General features: G+C 42.7%; 1 protein-coding gene and 1 long non-coding RNA gene across 3 annotated transcripts in view; both read right to left on the bottom strand.

Annotated features, from left to right (window-relative positions):
* Nucleotides 1-15,942, bottom strand: part of cacna1g (calcium channel, voltage-dependent, T type, alpha 1G subunit) — a 124,442-nt gene that overhangs the window by 101,056 nt on the left and 7,444 nt on the right. The gene's annotated exons all lie outside the window — the stretch shown is intronic.
* LOC127603890 (uncharacterized) overlaps nucleotides 1-15,942 on the bottom strand; it is a 32,342-nt gene that overhangs the window by 12,538 nt on the left and 3,862 nt on the right. The gene's annotated exons all lie outside the window — the stretch shown is intronic.

Raw genomic sequence — 15,942 nt, forward strand, 5'->3', positions numbered from 1 at the left:
GCATTCCAAGTTACCAAAGCAAAACAGAGAAGTTCATCAAAGGGGAAAGGGGATTTAAAATAGACGGCGGGGTGGGTGGGTATGGCGGACAAAAAAAGGACAAGGAGTCTAAAGCAGTATCTATCGCTCCCTCAGGACTTCCCCACTGTTTGGGACATGATCTGTCTACAACCATGTGTATTGCCATTCTTCTGACTGCATTTAAACGTGCTGACCAGACATCTTTTCTCTGGACATACTCACTTGATGAGTCACACCACTTAGAAATGTCAATTGCCAGAAGGGTCATAAACAAATTTTACTTACACTGAGACTATGGAAATCGTAGGACCGGTCACATGACGTGCAAACAGTAAATGAGTTTGTGAGATGAGCCAGCTTCAAATTGGAACACTGGCTATAATCACAAAATCAACAACATAGCACAAAGTACTCCAGGCGTATAAAAACATTCCAACACTGATCTGACTCTGTCAAGCGCAATCAAAGTAGTAATAGCAGTGAGTTAAGGAAGGAGAAATCATCAGCACAAAGGAAGTATGTGACGTTCAAGGTGACGTAAATAGTACATGTTGCGTTTTGGACAAAAATCAAGGATCTCCAAGATAGAGCTTTGGGGGACTCCAACCATAGCTAAATAAATGCAGTTTGTTGTATATAACACATAGTGCCTCAACATTTGCTCTGGAGTTGAGGCAGTGTTGTGTGCGCAGTCAAGACAACAACTGATAAGTGAAGGAGAGCAATTCAGCTTATCACCAAAATCCGACTGACCCACTCCTCTCAAGATTACAGGGGCTCTGGATCTCGAGTGACTCAAGCACAAGTGGTATGTGCGTGTACTTGTACTTTACTCATAGATGTAAAGTGTACGTGTCTGTTTGCATATTCATGCATCTGTTTGTATGTGTACTATCCTGTCAAAGCCGGAAATCGGAGTGACTAAAGGACTCCAGGTCAGTGTTTCGTCTCTAGAAAGAGATTCATTCTATTGTGAAGGGTGTAATGCAGAAATTAAATGTACATGACCAAAGATGATCAGTCGATAAATCCTTTTTGATTAGACATATAACAGAAACAGGACAAACGCATTGTCAAATATTTGCTTAGGTTTACTGCTTTGCTAAAAACCAAAGCAAGAATTTGCATGACGTGGAAAATGTGTATTGAGGTTCGTTCATACCTGTTTTGAGTTTCATGGTATCGGGATAGATTTCTAGAGATCAATATGAAAACACAACGTCTCTGGGCTCTTGACAGAGTTGCTCAAAGAAAGCCTGATCGCCTCTTGCATTAAATCATGCTGGATCAGTGATTTATGTCAGTTACAAAGCCCTACGGATGTAAACCACTGGCTGTCACATCTGCTGTGGTTTTTTCTCTTCAATCTTCAGCTAGCTGTGCTGAAGCAGAAACGATCGTTTTGGTGCCCGTAATACAAAAATCTCATTAAAAAGCTGCCTGTTTATCTTCTTTGGGCAGAGTCCGTTCCCGTCAGGCCAAAACTCGAGTCTCATCTCAGAGGTCTCCAGGGGGCAACTAGAAATAAGGACCTATGACCTCAGATGCAGATGACAGAGGTTGTGGACCATCTTGCTGACGTCAAGAATATCTAGATTAAGACCGCTTGTTTACTCAGCTGACAGACTGGTGAAGGCAGGGAGACAGAGCGAGATCCGAGCGCTTGAGGATAGATGATATAAATCACTGCAAACAGAGGTACAGAAATGTAAATTCCATGACAAATAGCGGAGCAACAGAGTCAAATAGACACAGAAAGAACGGGAACGAGTCGAGAGGTTCGGAACATGAAAGCAAAAAGCGGTCATGATTCAGTTGACCCTCTCGGGGATTTGAACGCAACCGAACTTAGTGCTTCCACTTTGATGTGGGAGAGATGGTGCAAATCACTGCAATATGGGCAATGAAAATGCAAAAAAAAAAGGGAGGCATTGACGTGGGGTGGGAGAGGAAGCAGGGAAAGGAGCGAAGAGAAACACGTAGAGAGAGGAGAAGGTGGTAGCGAGGAGACAGAAGGTGAAGATCCAGGTGGAGAAAAAAAGGGGGTGAGGGGATAATAGGATGACACAGGCACCCAGGAAGGCCTGAGAGGAATGAGAAGAGGAGCGCGCGGGGGTTGGACAGCAACAAATTACCTGATAAGACTGACATCACGCAAGATAATGAAAGTAATGGCAGTAGAGCAAATGCAGGAGGAAGATTGGGAAGGCGCAAGGGAGAATGGCCTTTTTTTTTAGTCAGGTGACATAAGAGGATACTCAAGTTTTACCAAAAAGGGGCAAAATGAAGCATATCTAATAGATGTGAAGGTAGAAAACGGAAGATAGGAAAAAAGGGGTGGGGGGTGAGGGAGGGGTTGACTGACTCAGGAGGGAATTGATTCGTGAACTGGAGCGAGAGAAAAATGCCTATACACTCAGGAAACCACAGTTGGGGGGGGGGGGGTCGGCTGTGTGTGTGTGTGTGTGGGGGGGGGGGGGGGGGTTGGAGGAGAGCATAGAGTGCTGGTCGGTCGTGAATTAAAGCAGACAGTGGAGATACAGAGAATGAGACGTCAGAGTAATTGTGCCAGGGGAGGAGTGGATGAGACTATTGGCAGACTGTTATTAAAGGATGGTCACGGTGGAGCAGGAAGACTGAGCGGAGACCTTCAAAACAAAACATGTTTGAAACAACACATTGTTGTATATGCTTTACGCTTCGTAAAAAACATCTAGATCCGAGACAGAACTGCCCCTCTGACAAAGCACAGCATCCCGGCTGCTTGCCAACAAGGAAGTGTAGCGAGGCGGAGGATACAGCCACAGCCACAAGCAAGACAAGGCAATGCAGGCCCCTCGATAGCGCACACCTTTGATTAAACAAATAATTTTATGACTCTTTGTGGACTCGACGCATTTAGCAGTTATATGTCCATGCCAACAAGGGCTAATCTGTAGCTATGAACATGCCAGACAGCATAATGAGTTTGAAAACATTTTCATTGTTTTATCTAGTGTTTTTGTCGGGGGATTTTTTTTTTTTTAAAGTGCAACACTCATCAATAATTACAAAGGGAGACATATACTGGCAATGTCAAAACCAAAGGCAGAACAGGCCCAAATTTAGGACTAGTGGCTACAACAGTTTCAGACACACACTTATAGACAGGGGTACACACAAGGGGTGCGCCGGTGCGCACGAGCACTGGAAATTGAATATTGCGCTCCAGTTTAAGTCTGTCATTGCACTTTGACAATGAAGAATCGTTAAGGTGAGGCTCTTTCAAACTCAAGTCAGCCACTGCGATTGCTTCCGAGGAACAACTTCAAAATAAAAGACAAGTGATACACTCGGGCTGGCTTCCCGCTAACGCTACACTCGCAGAGAAATTGATGATCATAAGTCGGAGGTGGTTCATTACCAGGCTATGCAAGTCAAATATGTTAAATATGAATTCAATGTCCTTTTATAAAACAATATTTTGTAATATCTTAATTTTTTTTAGTGCTGGTATAAGGATGTTGTTGGAATTAGGAAATGAAATCTGAAAACGAAAAAGTGCATTTCATTTTATAAAAATGACGCATCGTAACATATTAACTCATTCACTCCCAAAGACATTTTTAAAAGTCGTTTCAGACTTGGTCCAGAATTGGCTGGAACTGACTGAGTTAAGGATAAACCTTATCTGGGGACGCCGTGAATCTAAGTTAGGTGCGTGAGGAAAAACATAGCACCAAACAACACCATTTGGTGATCATTTGAGATCAGCTCCATGCAATGGATGGATGATGTGAAAAAACAAAGTGACTGTCCTCTTTGGCTATCCACCGTCCTCTCGAGCCAATCGTGATATACTTCCATCAGCGATACCGCTCCAAGTTATTGCTCCCATACCGAGTCAGAGCAAGAATCAGTGAAGGGATATGAATTTGATTGCTGTTACTATTTAAATATAAAAACACAGCCAATCCCATCACAGCGATCTTACGATAGCAACGTTATGGGGAATGTTAAACCATTTAGCCGAGGTCGTGAAATAAGCTGAAACGAGGCCAACTCCACTCAACTCTTTTCTTTCCTCCGGCAAAAGGAAATGCGAAAAAATGACTTGTTATTCTTGCACTGTGGCCAGAAGCCACACGATGTCTCGGATCATAGACACGAATCATTCTTTCCCGGATCATACAAGGAGTCTCCGAAAGTACTGAAACGCACGCGCCGATCGAGCCAGAAACACACGATACCCAAAGTTTTCAAGTGCCGGCGTGAGCTTTTGTAAAGACGCCTGATGTTTCACTCCCTCACCTGTGCATGGACCTAATATGTTTCCATGCATGCGTTTGCATGCGGGGAAGTGTGATTGATGATTGTGCCTCAGCAGTTGCATAGTATGCCGGGCGCTTGCCTGGGGTCACCCTTGGCCATTTGTTCCTGATGCAGTCGCCTCCCTCTCACCCAACACATATTGCTGACTGTCAGCTGTGATAAAGTGAGCCGACACGGAGCAGAGTTCCCTCAGGTGTACTTAGCAAGGCAAAGCCACCTTGCAGAGCCCCCCACCCCCCACCCAAAAAAAAAAATCATTACACGAGGGAGGAAGGGTGTTAAGTCAAGACGCAGACACTCCTCGGTACACATGCCGAACTCCCTTCAACACAGAGAAATATAAAATGTACTGTGTAACTCATTCATAGCACGATTCCACATGCTATTTGTGACATGAACCCTTTGAGGGACAGCGGTTACTACAGTGGACAGTGTATCATGTTATTAGGTTACGGGTTGCATGAAAGGGTTAAAGCTGTTATGAAGACAAATATTTTAGCCAATAGAGAGCACCGTTGTCTTTATTTTTTTTATTTGAACAGCATCCAGTTGTAGCCACACCGAGATCATTATTCAGACTCAGACTAACACTTTTGGACAAGTGAGAGTCTTCAATTCAAATCCCCAACTTCTGAACTTCAGATGCCTCCCAAAAAAAAGAAAAAAAACAGTTGCTCTTTTGCCACATTTGACCCGCCACTGGAAAAAACAGTCACACTGACCCAAATTTCAGGAATTTGGTGTCGGTATAACCAAAAAGAGAATGGTTGCAGCTTTCCAATGGTATATATCAACCCTTGCGTGACATTATTTGTTTCGTCATAATTGCTCATGACATCTTTGCTAATGATATGAAGAGGCGCAAATGACACGCCCACTTCGAGCTGCGCGCCTACGGCGCAAATTCCACGTATGTGGACAGCAAGACAACAAAATGGGCAAGCATAGCATAGCAACTGTTGCTATGCTAAAGTTCATGACGATTATTTCTGGAAAATTCCTGTGCTTTATTTTGGATCATAATGACTTAGCTCTAGGGAGCTGTCAGTTTTATACTTAATAACCATATGTTGGGAATTCTACATGTGGATATCTAGAGCAATGGCAAGCTAATTATCAATTATAGTTTTTACATAATGTGATTTTTTTTCTTCAAAACTACACAATGCTTATTTCATGAAAATGAGAGAGGTAGAAATTTTGACTGACTGAACAATTATCGCCGAGCTCAGAATGTACCCAAGTGAGTTCCGTCTCATTTCGCTCTGGCGGGTCACCAATAAAATGGCTGCTCAGAACACGAAACAGTAAATGGACAACAGCAATGAAAGGGGAAAAAAAACTTCAATTCAGTTCTCTGTATTTTCCAAAATTGAAATACAGCTAGCAGTCAAACAACCGGCTTGTCGAGATGTCTTTCAAGTTACCGCGAGGCCACCCATTTTCACACCGATCCTTGTTAGACCGCTGCACAAAAAAGCTGCTTCATCTCTCGGGAAAACATCTCGAGTGCCAAAACAGATGCGGCCATGTCTGCAGTGGCTCCGAGAGGCATGTGCCAAGTGAGTGTGTCCGCGGGAAGCGGAAGGAAGCGAAACAAATAATGAGTGGCGCAACCACTAATACGTGAACAAAATGAGCGGGATCCCTCACACACACTCCAACCCCCCAAACAAGTCCACATTCCTGTCAAATAAACAAACAAACATTCTCCTGAGCATGTCATTTACATTATAACCATGCATATTTCATGAAATATGCATTCAAATATTGAGTGAGGCAAATATTCATTCGCCTCACCAACCACACCATTTTTTTTTTCTTTTCCCTCCCAAGCATGCACACACACACCACCCACCCGCACACGTGCTCTAATATTCCTCGGCCTCATTGACAGTGATGTTGCTGACTCAGGGCTCCAAGGGGGTTAAAGGCCTGAGGTAGCTCTTGCTGATTGGACGCCGATGCAACACACACACACACACACACACACACACACACACGCACACACACACAAAACTAGTATTACTGCAAGGCAGATGGCTGCTCATTTTCCATATCAACCATCAGCAAGAACCCTTCACACCGCCCTCCCCACCCCTTTTGTGTTTGCATGTGTCAAGGAAGGCAAGCACGAGGCTTTGATCAGAAGCTTCCCTGACGACAACATGATGCTTCCCACTGTGTGTGTTTGTGTCTAATTGGGTGTTTGAGTGTCTGGGTCCACGTATGCAGAAGGTTCCATCATGTCAGTCAGCAGAGCAGAACTCGCCCTGGAAATAAATATTCTAACGAGGAAGAAATGTCACACATGCAAGATGATTGATGGTGTTGTTTCTGCGAGCGCATGATTATGGGAGCGCGATATTCAATTCAGAAGTCATTGCGGTGATTATGCGACGTTATTGGGGGGTCTCCCCCCCCGAACCCCCCCCCCCCCCCCCCCCCTCATTATTTTTCCATGTGGGAGAATTGGGCATGTCGATTTATCTACTACAAGGCGGGAAAGGTTTGGTATATTTTTGTTCATTTATTGAATGTTTGAGTCAAAGAAATTACCGTAAACAGATTTTACTGTGTTCCGTAATGGACACGTAATAAAACAATGGTGGGAAATTTTTCATTGCTAATGTCACATTGGTCCTCTGAAAATTCTAAACTTTTCAGACCGACTCAGTAGCACAAATATCGGTCAGAGGCATTTGTCAGTGAATAAACGAGCCACTGTACCATAAGTCAAGGGCGCCCACACTTTTTCGGCATGCAAGCTACTTATCAAAAGTCCAAATGAAAATCTACTTCTCACGATACACATTGGTGTGCCTTGTGGAACTTTACAAGACACTGGCCAATGGCGAACAAAACAGCAGAGTGCAATTACAATTTCCCCTTGAGGGAGAAAAAGAGTATAACCACCTTTAAAAAAAAACACGAAATTGAGTTACACTGTATTTCCATTTTAAAAAATAAACAAACCATCCTTTTATTTGCAAGCAAAATTTCCCATCTCTGTTCTATAAAGTTAATTGAACTGCCCCGCACATCAATGCTTTCCAAAGGGAACAATAAAGTTCCATCTCATCGCGTTGGATTCCGCTCACGACTGTTCATTTTCGCTTGTGAGGCCAAAGCTGGTGGTGGCTAAATTTGTCCCCTAGACGAGGTTCTCTCTTTTTAACGGCCTTTTGTTTTCTCACACGGCAGAGCCGAGTATGCTCCTCGCTGCTCTCTTCCAATTTAGTTGAATTCTTACAGTAATGCAGACAATGCAGGAAGGAAGACGAGGCATTAGGGTGGTGGGAGACGGAGAAATGGTGACAAGGAGGAGAATGAGAGGAGGACAGCTGAGGAGACAAAGATAGCGGGACACGAAACTGAAAGAAAACAAAGCGATTGGATGAGAGGGAACGCAGGGAAGTGAGGAGGCGATGTGAGTGTCCACGCTTAACTTCCTACACACAATCACTCCCACAATGGCCATAACACCGCCAAACTCCTCCAGCCAAAACAATAGTTCCATCCACTGAAAACAAAGGAAAACAAGGAAGTGAGGAAAATACAAGACAAAGCCCTACGGTTAAAAAAAAATATATATATATAAATAAATAATCACCATAGTAACAATGGCTGAGATAAGTGATGATAGCATACCAGAAAGGGGAAAAGGGATATAATGCGTGTACGTGCTTTTTTAAGGGCATATTTGCTTTTGTAAAATAACATGGAACCAACATTGACCACAAAAATCGGTGCACTTGCAAATCAAATGAGATTCCATACAAGACATCCATGAATTAAGAAAAATGTCTTAAGAAAGGCTGCAAAATATTCGGAATACATGATTGTTATCGTTTTACGTGCAGTTTAGGTGGAAAAAGCTCTTTAAAAAAAACTTTCATTACACTGTGTACCTTTAATATTGTGGCCCCTAAGAGTGAAACCAAAGTTTTAAATTGCAGCCGTTCCTCTCGTGTTGGCTTCTCAGACCCATACTGTTGTTTCTAACTGAACGGATTTCACATTTAGGAAGGACTGCTAATTGATTTCCGTGCTCTTAACACTCCGCGCCACGAGCTAATTCATTTCGACCATCTTGTAGAGATAGTGGGCCTCTTGCTGTCCGAACGGGGGAACGTTCTATTTATTGCTAACTGTATGTGTGTAGGCTTTACTTGGATCATCGCTTCCAACAGTTGTTCACGGAACAGACTGTCACCTCATTTCATTCCCACATCTTATCCTCTCAATCAATCCTGTTGGTCATATATCCCCCCACCCCCGTCACCCTGTCTCCTCGGGGCTAGGATTTGCTGAATAATTCAGAAAGGGCTCTGATTTATGAGAGTGCTCGTAAGTGGCCAGACATCCCAGCCGTGCTCATCAGTCTAGCGGGTCATTACGGCTAAAGAGCGGCAGAGCTGCCTAATCTCCAATGACACGTGGCTCGTATCCGACTCTTGTACGGCATCCGCGCTGCGTGTTGGAAACACACCCGCGGAAGTGGTTGGTGCTGCCAAAAATGGCAGGTCACGACATAACATGTAGAATGTTATCCTCAACCCATAAAAGCGAAACACAATCCATGACATTTATATTTTTGTTTTGTATATCCGGTAATGTTATTGCTTGGCGGCACCATCTTGGGCCCCTGTACTTTTTGTCTTGAAAACTCATCCCCTTTTTTTTTGACCGTTGCATTTGCAAATTTTTGACACTGATCACGTGCGATACAAATTTTGAGTCAAAACTAGTTGCAGAACAGGTTTTCAAATAAATAAAGCTCAAATACTGGTGCCACAAAAAAACAATTTTGAGAAAAGTGCAGCAAAAGAACAATGCTGATAATCTTAATCATAAATGTACAAATTGCTTCAGAATATCACGGCGGCCACTGAGAGATTAGCGATATGGAGGAATGTGTTGCTGTATTGTTATGCCAAAGAGCGGAGGGGGGTGGGGAACAAAAATAGTGGGAGGGAAACGTTTGATTATGCATTCTTACAGACCCATAAAATTAGATCATTTGGAGGTAATTGCAGTACAGGGAAATGTAATAATTACTCATTATGAGCTTCCCCTTTGGGATATTCCAGGCCACTGGAAGTCACCACCCACAAAGGGAGAGGGAATTTCTTTTTATCAGAAACATCGCATATACACAAACGGACAATTTTAGTCCATTGTAATGTGATCCAGTAATGCTCAATGACAACTAAATGAGGCACGCCAGGCACGTTCTCTTTTGCTCATAATATTGTGTCAGTCAGAGTAAAATTGTGTTTTTGGTCAAATATAATTTGAATATTTAGACATAATACCCGTATGTATATTTCGACATTTTGACCTTGATCTCAGTTGACTAATACGTGAGCTAAATTGCTGCGATGGTGCAATGTGTCACTGTTTGGTCGAAAAGCATGGGTGGAGCTACGTGGTGGCCAGGGGTGGCCATGGCCACCCCAAATCTCGGTGAAAATTTTGATCACTTTCATTTTTCTGTCATTTTCACATGGATGCAGTGTTCTTAGATACTTTGATACTCTTCCACACATTTTTCAATATATATCCACTACATATTCAAAGAATAAATATGCAATTGACATAATTACAAATTCTAATAGAATCTATCTTACATTAAAATTTAAAACATTTGTTCTTACGTCGACGACAATAACAATCATCTTTTTTCACACCATCACAAGCCAAACATCATGGCAGAGAAGACCTTGTTTATCAAAGCATCAACAGTCATGGCTTCACAGAATTAAATGCACGCATATCCAACAGCTTGCTCAACACATTCATAATACAAGCAGGAAGAAACCTAAGCAAAAATCAGGGCTGAAAAATATGAAGAAATCAAGGATTTTTGTGTCATTGTTCTTTTTTAGATATGATTTGTATGATCGCATTATTCAAAATGGTGTCAAGCTGTCAGTGACCTTTGATCAGTCTTATTATCTGGCAAATGCAAATACATGCAAATGACTGCTTGATTCTAAATGTGATGGGTATTCTTCTTGAAATGCGTGTATTTTATTTCATGCTACCCTGACTGCGGATGGTATGACAACAAATGATGCACGCATTCATAAGGCCACCTCTCACTGAGCTGCTGGGTTACCGTGGCCACCCCACACAAACATTTCTGTCTATGCCTCAGTTTTATGGAATGCTTCAATAAAAGGCCCAGACCATCGGAAAACTGTAGAGTGCAATTAAAGCTTTCATAAAAGAACAACGGGCACGTTTTTTGTATGTACAAAATACAATTACACTGAAGCGACGATCCAAGATGCCCAATCAATTGGCGCTGCTAATAAGAAGCATCATATGCTCTGGGTCATTTGTCGTGAAAATTGCATTGGGTTTAAAAATCAAACAATGTTAAGCATCGGTGTATTGATTTTGGTATTGCTTTGAAATTGTCAAATCCGGTTCGGCTGGCAAGCGTATTGACTTGCGTGTCCAACTGGCTCTGACTACATTTTAGTTATTTGGATTGAACGCTCGCAGAGACAATTCACATTGAAATCCTCTACACGCATGCGCAGCTCTAATTTCACATATACTGACACGATACTTTCAGCCTTTTTCACAGTTTGTCGCATTGTGAACATGTGATAGCATTAAAAATGCACACTTGGCATTTGTGTGACTTTGGCCTCAAGCTGATACAAATTTGATAGTCGGAGTGAGTATTTGATTGACCGAGGGTAATATAAAATTCCAGAGGCTGCAGTAAACCCTGCGCCTCATGAATGTGCAACATTTCCAATAATACAACTACGACAGTCATCGTAATGGCGTAACGGTTATTTGCATCATTTGTTTTCATTTGCTTTTCTAGCGATCGTCAAATACGTTAAAGTGAGCCCGAGACTTTTTTTTTCTTTTAATTGGACGACCAAAAATGCATTCAGTCATGAACCCAGTATTCTGATTCAATTATTTTCATAAAACATTCTCTCTTTCAAAGTGCGATGCGCTACACGGAGTGGCGCACACACCCCATAATTTTTACTTTTATATTCAAAGCGTGACATGGTTTTTCAAACTCCATGATTGACAGCCTGCTGCAGACTTCAAGGAGTCACACTTGGTTGCACAGAAATTCCGGGGTTGCACACGATGGGTGTGTCATATGTCTGTATGGCAAAAACATGTACAAAGCAGGCATGATAAAAATAAATACAAAAATAAGACAAGAATATAGCAACATGGCACAATTTAGATGAGACCTATTTAACAGTGCCTCTCTAACTTTATCGCACATGTACTGTATATGTATATATATATATAGATATAGTATATATATATATATGAGGCCACCACTTGATTTTACAAAAGATACCTAAAGGGCACAGAAAAATATTTTGTTGTTGTTGTTTTTTTTTAAACAGGCCAGACTTATTTGCTCATGTAACTGTATCCCATAGAAGAAGAATACAATACCAAAGCCATAGCCTGAAAAACCTAACAGGACTGCAGCTATTGTCATGATTGACAGCGACTCAAAAAAGGGGAGAGGAAGAAAGCTGACGAGGAGAGCAGCACAGAAGACGCTGTCAAGGGCCCATTGCAACTTTGAAATCAGGACAAATTAGCTGCACTCGTGCTTCTACGCTAACCGAAATATTATTATTCAATCTTTGTTTTTGTAAATAAAATATCTGTACTTCTATTATCAAGCGTGACTTCTGCATCTTAGGGACATAGCGGTACAATTTGGTCTCTGAAAAAGGTACGCACACTTGACCTTTCAGTCTTATGATTAGGCATCTGGGGTACATTAATGCAGATTGTACTGTACCCTTAGTTTACGCGATGTACTTCTTGGCGGAAAAACTTAATGGATAATGATGCCATTATCAGCGACGTGTTCTTTTCTCCGCTCGAACGATTCACACCTGTTTCTCTTGACCTTGCGATAACTTACAAGCGAGTTAAGATCCGAGCGCATCCCACCACCCGCCCGTCCCGAGTGAATCGCAGCACAGGTGTAGTTGTTCCTCGGAGACCAAGCAAGGTTCAACTTTGGAACTAAACACTGCAACACCGCCGTGATCCGATTCGGGAGCATCCGTTCTCTCGTCGTCACCCTGGAGACATTAAGCTCTAATGGCTGTGAAACTGTAAATGCCAGTGATTTGGGCCAAACGCCAGGAGAGAACTAGATGATTCGTGTAAGAGTGTGTGTGTGTGTGTGAGGGGGGGGGCTAGCAGAGCTATGCCACTTTCACCAGCTGAGCAAATCAGAGCAGAATAAAGGGCAGTGGAATTAGGAACAATTATTAGAATACTGCACACACACACACACACACACACAATACTTTACACCGATGCATATAAGCATCTTATTCAAGTAGAGTATATGTTACATGGAATTGCACAATAGTTTGCTTCGAAGTAGTTCACATACACTAGCAGAATTCCGGATAATTTGTACTGTCAGTGATCAGGTAAACTTACTTTTTAATTTTTTTTTTTTTTTGGGTGAGGGTATTTCAGCTGTTTGCTTGTGGGTTTTTCTTGGCACCGCGAACAATTTTCCTAACAGTGGCAGCTAATACCTTGATCAATACAACTATTCATTTTCCATCAGTCCGTCCATTATTTGACACTGCTTCTCCTCATTCAGGTCGCAAGTGAGTCGGAGCTCATCTCGGCTGACTTCGGGCGGTGGGCGGGCGGGGTCGCCATTCAATCACAAAGCACATCATTGACAAACTAGCACTCACATTGACGCATATGGACAATCCTCTTCCCATACGCGCCTACTCAAGTGGTAACCCCCGTAAAGGCAGACATGAAGCAATAAAGTGCCTTCGCCGTCAATGGGGACAAAAAAGGGTCTGAACCAGAATGATCGAGCTGCGCAGACGTTGGCGTTCACATCAAAGCTGGTCTTAAGTGGAGCAAAGTTGCTGACCAATAGATGCTTCTGAGCAGCCATACACATGCAACCAGACAAACAAGATCTCACACGAAGCTGGGAGAAGATTCCAATGGACATGACATTCCTCTAAGTTTCCCAGCCCCCTTGAAGTATTTATAACTCACTATCCCTCGTTTGTTATCTAAAATAAGGCATAGCCCCTTTTTTGTGACTCCATCACGAGACTCATTCTGCCGGAAAGTCCTGATTAGTCTCCTGATTGAAGATACGGGGGGTAAAAGAGAGCGAGACGGTGGGTGAGGGGAAAAGTGTAGGCTGTCAAAAAAGATGTATTGAAGGCGTGAATCGGTACTGAGCTGATGGTGCGTCGCCTGCCATCCATCGTGATGCAGGTAGTAGCGGCGTTCATCGTTTTATACGAGCCACAAAAGCGCCCTATTTTAACTTTCATTGTAGAAACGCATTAATGGAATCATATTCAATATCACATTGCCATATATCCCATTTTCTCCGATAATATATGCCTTTTTTTAAACTCGCGCTTGTCCTCATTACGGTTGCAAGTGAGAAGGAGGCAGCTAACTGTCAATCAATCACAAGAGCAGATATAAACAAGAAGCTACTAAATGGGACCGAGACTTGAAACGGGTTCGGGCAATGTGAGGTTGACTTGCCGACAGGCAAAACGATGGCTGTTGGGAAAACCGCAGTTGTTTGTTTACATTCAACATGCTTCCGTAGCCGAGGTGAACAATTTCACACACGCTGTGATCGCAACATTACAATTTCCCTAAATGAATTCAGGAGAGACTTCAATTGTGTCGCGCGCCTTCATCTACAACACACGTATCAAAGTCAAGGCCCGGGGGACGAATCTGGCCCGCCACACCATTGTATGTGGCCCGCGAAAGCAAATGGAGCATGCCAACTTCCATGATGCTTGCTAAAGTCTGAACCGAAAATGTCATATTGTCATATCTAATTCATAACGACAATATTTGAACAAGCCATTATTCTTGACTTGTGATTTCAAAACAAGCTCATCAATTTGTTGTTCGCTGTGTATATATAATATGTGAAGGTGGTTAAACATTGATATGGTTTTACAAAATTCACAGTCATGACGGCCATCAAAAGGGAAACCATAACAACAATGTGCCCACCCGACAAAAATGGGTTTAACACCCCTGATCTACAACAACCGCACACAATGTATTGTCGACTGTGAAACAACAAGGAACTAAAACTCGGGACCTCCTGTACACAGTATATCAATGCGAGGGGGAGAGGGGGGGGGGGGGGCGGGCGTACATTTCTTTGATGCCTCCTCTGGGAAGTCTGACCACAACTTCTTGCTTCTTGAGGACGCGACAATTTAGTCAGAGAAACAGAGGGGGCGCTACAGGATTGGCTCAATGTAAAAAAATAAAAATACATTTAAAAAAAACACCACCGAGTACGATAGGAACTGTTTTAAGTGCAAAGCTAACAATCTACAGCGAGTGTGTGATGTGATGCTCTCCAAGCCCACTTTAAAAGGGATGATTGTGAGAGTGCGGGTCTGTTCTGACTTGCGTGATAAGGCCAGCAGTCAGTCTGGACTCTGTCAAATGCCACCTGTGTCCCAAGTTAGCACCCGAGTCTAAATGGTCCACTTGTGCCAGACATCGCATCCCCTGCTGCGTTGCTCAGCAACGTATCAATCTGTCTGGGGTGGGAAGAATGCTGGAAAAGTGAGAAGCAGTTTCTCGCTATGAGCTATGAGCAGCGAGTATGGACCAGGAATACAACCGTGATTGAGAAATAACTCCATTTAAGTCTTAGGAAGGAGGAAAAAAATGTCTGGAAATATGGGAAGACTTGAAGGAAAAGGTGAAGGAGTATCAAAGTCGAGGTTTGGAGAAGAAGGAGGCAGCCCAAATAAAAATAGGTTCAATATAACTCAATTCAGGTGCAAGTTGAGATTTTGGTTGTGTAAGAGAGTAAAACTCGCCCACCCCCGTTCTCCTTCTGCTACTCTAACCCATCTCCTCCCTCCTCCTCCGCCTCCTTCTGCTGCTACCAGTCTTCTACAATGAACTAATGAGAAAAAGATGGATAATCCTGCAAGACGTCCTTTATCAAATTAAAAAAAAAGAGAACAGCATGAAAGAAACAAGGGGAAAGGAGGAAGTACAAAATAAACAAGAGTATGCTACATCCGTCCATCAATATAATCAATCGACATATTCCAATTAATCAGTCTTGCCGCTGAAAACACCCCCCCACACCCACCTCGCCCAATCGCAGTAGTCAACTCGTGGTGGGAATCACCTAGGAACATGGAAAGGAACACCGAGATTGACTTCACGTGAAAAAGTTGAACTCCCTAGCAACTGCACAAAGTTGTCGGCCAGTGAGCATATCGATTCCGCATCGTGAACAACGGTTACCGATACGTCAACGGCATCTCGGCTCCAGCAAATTTACAACCCAACCGATAAAATGACAATTGCGTTCCTCAGTAAAAGGTTGAAAAATGAGTGGCAAGTTTTTTAGCTTATATACCGGATTGGCCCGAATATAAGACGGCCCTGATTATAAGACGACCTCCTCTTTTTTAAGACTCAAGTTTGAAAAAAGACTTTGTGAACACCAAATTAAGTTTAATACAGAAAATAATTACAGTACAGACACAAATGACTATAACAATATATTTGAGAGAAAATGTA

The sequence above is a fragment of the Hippocampus zosterae genome, chromosome 7 (genome assembly GCF_025434085.1).
Source record: "Hippocampus zosterae strain Florida chromosome 7, ASM2543408v3, whole genome shotgun sequence".
Classification (NCBI taxonomy): Eukaryota; Metazoa; Chordata; class Actinopteri; order Syngnathiformes; family Syngnathidae; genus Hippocampus; species Hippocampus zosterae.